Source organism: Gossypium hirsutum, chromosome A10 (genome assembly GCF_007990345.1).
Source record: "Gossypium hirsutum isolate 1008001.06 chromosome A10, Gossypium_hirsutum_v2.1, whole genome shotgun sequence".
Classification (NCBI taxonomy): domain Eukaryota; kingdom Viridiplantae; phylum Streptophyta; class Magnoliopsida; order Malvales; family Malvaceae; genus Gossypium; species Gossypium hirsutum.
In genome coordinates this window covers 61,652,469-61,656,709 of record NC_053433.1, presented here as the reverse complement: position 1 = coordinate 61,656,709, position 4,241 = coordinate 61,652,469, and the positions used below count along the sequence as shown (strand labels likewise).

The 4,241-nt window shown below is 40.3% G+C and overlaps 1 non-coding gene across 1 annotated transcript; it reads right to left on the bottom strand.

The window, feature by feature from the left end:
* Positions 1-728: 728 nt before the first annotated feature.
* On the bottom strand, positions 729-834 carry LOC121208666 (small nucleolar RNA R71). The gene has a single exon (XR_005903797.1). It is a non-coding gene; the product is annotated as a small nucleolar RNA R71 (small nucleolar RNA).
* Between the last annotated feature and the right edge of the window lie 3,407 nt (positions 835-4,241).

The window sequence follows — 4,241 nt, the reverse complement described above, 5'->3', positions numbered from 1 at the left end:
TCACGCATCAAGTTTTTGGCACCATTGCCGGGGAGCTAGGATATTAGGAAAACTCGATTTTTATTACTTTAGCCACTTTACTTTTATTACAATTTAAAATTTTATTTTCTTTTCTAATTTTTCTCATATTTCCTTCTGACAGGTTTTTCTAGTTTATGACCAGAAGAAACCTGTCAGGACCACTACTTTTTGATGGTGAGATCGACCGCACAGTTTGCAGAAATTGGAGAGAAATAAGGCGAAGCCTAAGATACACAGAGGATGAGCAAAATGACGATTCTTCAACCACAACCGAGGAGATGGTTCAAAACTAAGAAAATCCGCTACCTCCTGTGGTTGCTGTTAATCAAAATCCTGCTCTGCGCACTATGTATGATTAAGCTAAACCTTCTTTAATAGGAACTGAATTGAGCATAGTTAGACCGGCTATAGCCGCAAATACTTTTGAATTGAAGCCTAACACAATTCAACTGATACAACAGTTTGTTCAGTTTGATGGTTTGCAAGACGAGGATCCCAACGCTCACTTGGCAAACTTTGTGGAACTATGTGATACTTTTAAAATTAATGGCATTTTTGATGACGCCATTCATCTTCGGTTATTCCCTTTTTCATTGATAAACAAAGCTAAATAGTGGTTGAACTTGTTGCCACGGGGGTCAATCACAACTTGTGAACAAATAACCAAAATTTTTTTATTAAAATATTTTTCACCGGCTAAAACGGCTAAATTACGTAATGATATTTCTTTCTTTGTGCAGATGGATTTAGAAACACTCTACGATGCATGGGAGAGATACAAGGACCTCTTGAGAGATGCCCTCACTATGGGTTATCACTTTGGCTACAGGTTCAAACCTTTCATAATGGTCTAAATCCTTTGACTCGACAAATGGTTGACGCAGCTACTGGCGGAACCATCAATAATAAGACACCTAAAAATGCCTATGAATTTATAGAGGAGATGTCACTGAATAACTATCAGTGGCAAGTCATGAGGACAAAGCCAACGAAAATAGCCGGCGTTTATAACGTCGATACGGTCACCATGCTCTCTAATCAGGTAGTACTCTTGAATAAGAAAATTGATGGTTTCCTTAGTTCTTCACAGGTTTACCCAGTAATGCAATACGAAGCAAGTGGAGGCGGATCAAGCAGTTTAGAATACCCACCTTATGGCCACAACATGGAGAACGAATAGTTAAATTACATGGGTACCAATCCTCGATCTCAAAACAATCCCTATAGTAATACTTACAATGCAGGTTGGAGGAACCACCCTAATTTTTCATGGGGAGGCCAAGGGAATCAGAGACCACCACCTCCAAGCTTCCAACAACCACCCTACCAACAAGAGAAAAAACCAAACCTTGAGGAGATGCTAACAAAATTCATCTTAGTGTCAGAAACTCATTTTCGGAATATCGAGACCACACTCAAAAATCAACAAGCATCAATCCAGGGGCTCGAAACTCAGATTGGATAGCTCGCCAAGTTGATTTCCGAATGGCCACAAGGTAGCCTGCCAAGCAACACTGAATCTAACCAAAGGGAGCAACTCAACACGATTGTCATTCAAGATGAGGAAGGGCTAGTTGCAGAACCAAGGCCAGAAACGGTGGTAAGCATAGGTAAGGATGAGGTAGGGCACAATGAGCCAAAGCCAGTGATTACAGAATATAAACCTTGCGTGCCATACCCTAATGCGACAAGGAAAGACCGCTCAGATGAACAATTTGGTAAGTTCCTTAAAATCCTAAAGAAACTACATATTAACTTACCGTTTATTGAAGCCCTTTCGCAGATGCCAAACGCAGTCAAGTTTTTAAAGGAGCTTTTAACAAATAAACGGAAGGTAGATGAAGCATTGCATATGTAGCTGAACGCGGTCTGCTCAGCCATTCTATAGAATAAGCTGCCTAACAAACTAAAAGATCTAGGGAGTTTTACAATTCCTTGTTTAATTGGTAGTTTAGATTTTAATAATGCGTTGGCTGATTTAGGGGCTAGTATCAATGTTATGCCTTACAAATTATTTAAGCAACTAGGTCTAGGGAAACCTAAACAAACTAGGATGAGCATTCAATTAGCAAAGCAAACAATCAGATTTTCTAGAGGTATTATTGAAGATGTACTCATTAAAATCGACAAATTTATATTCCCAGTTGATTTAGTTGTTCTAGACATAGAGGAGGATAGCAACGTCCCTTTAATTTTAGGAAGGCCCTTTTTAGCAATCGCCAGAACAATTATTGACGTTGGCACAGGTGAACTCACACTTCGTGTGGGAGACGAAACAATCACCCTTCAAGCCCGTAATTCGAATAACACATCAAAAATTGAAGGTGACTGTACAAATCATTTGGCTAAAACTAACCATATAGTGCAACATTCTTTGCAGAAAATAGGTTCGAAGAACATACATAAGCCAAGCAATAACAAAGAACCTATCCATGAAGAACAAATGTTACAAAAGAGCTAGATGAATGAAAGACACATAAGCCGAGAAAACACGATAAACCAAAACCACGCCATGAGGAGCTTAATTTTTCCAAAAATCAACTTAAAGTTGGAGACAAAGTACTACTCGATGCAGCAGATCCTTGAATCGCCACTTCTGAACCAAATGAAGAAACCCCTCTTACGGTAATTAATATTTTTCCATAGGGTCGAGGTAAACCACTCCAAATTTGGCACGTTCAAGGTAAATGGTACTCGTCTTAAACCTTATGTTGATAAAATTGATAGCAGGGATAAGGAGTGTAAACTCCTCGATTCACCATGATCACGCACTAGAGAAGTAAGTCGAGCTTAGGCTATAAATAAACGCTTCTCAGGAGGCAACCCAAGCACTAATAGCATTAATTTCTTTAAATTTTAGTTTTTAACATCTAACATACTAACCGAATCATGGTACACAGACTCTCTAAATACCACACAGCCAGGCATACGGGCGTGCCTTAGGCCGTGCAAAAATAAAGCAAAATTTTTCAAACACGGGAAGCGATAAAGTCGCCACGACCGTGCAACATGGCCGTGGGCGAACCTACCAAAATAACATGGGAATTCGACAAGCCCGTGCCTCGAAACCGTGGGTGAACCTGTCAAGTTAACACGGGCATGGGAGAAGCGAATGAAGTGAGACACAGCCGTGCGACACGTTCGTGTGCACTCACCCGCCCGAGCAACACGGGCGTGGGCTAAATGTTAGACGTGCCCAAATTCAAAATTCACGAATCACACGAGAAAAAATTAGGGCACACGGGCGTGTGCCCCAAAATCTATAAAAATCCCTCACTATTCATCATCTCCCTCCCCAAAAATCCTTAACCCTAGCCACTGCAACTCCACACGGCCTACCCCCCACGCCTTTGCGCCGCCTACAACACTTATTTCGACACCCCAAGTTCTTTCTTTTTGCGTTTGTTTACTCTTTTCTCTGTATCTCCTTTAAATATTTTGGTTATTTCATGATTTCTCTGCTCTATTTGCCTATTTTAAATGAATTCTCATAGTTAGAACAATAGAATACTTTTGCTTGTTTATAAGAATTTTGTCATTTTAGTTACTCCATTATGCTCTACTTTTTCATTTTTCATAGTTTCATGAAATTTATGCTTCCTTTATACATTCGTTCATATTCCTATTACATTATTCCAATAATACTATAACTTGATAGATTTAGTAGTTTTGTTTACTTCATCCACTAGTAAGTCTCATGAAATCTTCATATTTAGTTTTGTGCTTCTGTGCTATTTTTGGGACGTATTGGTTGAGTTTTGATTTTTCAACGTAGGTACAATGTCATCATCACGTGGTAAGAAGACTACTATTCCCGCCTCGAAGAAGCAAAAAGGAGTAGCGTCATCCTCGAGTCCCATCTCAAAAAATCGACACCTCTTCCTCCAGTTTCCACCAGAAAATCAGGAGGAAATTTTTTAGATACTTCGGGCCTGACCTTTAGGTGTGGGCTACTGCATTGACTAGGCCGCGCTTGAACAAGTTCAGTTGGCTGACGATGTCTGAGCCCTCCTGACAACTGATCCATGGGAACTCTTCTTTGCGATCATTGAACCGACGTACCTTGAGCTTACACTTGAACTTTGCTCGACCTTCCATGTTCAAGATGTCATGACCAACTTCGATGACCCTGGAATGGTCCAGTTCTGTCTCGGCGGTTTAGTCTGCCAGTTAAGTGTGCCTGAGTTCGGTATCACTTTGGGTCTTTATACGGAGGAGTT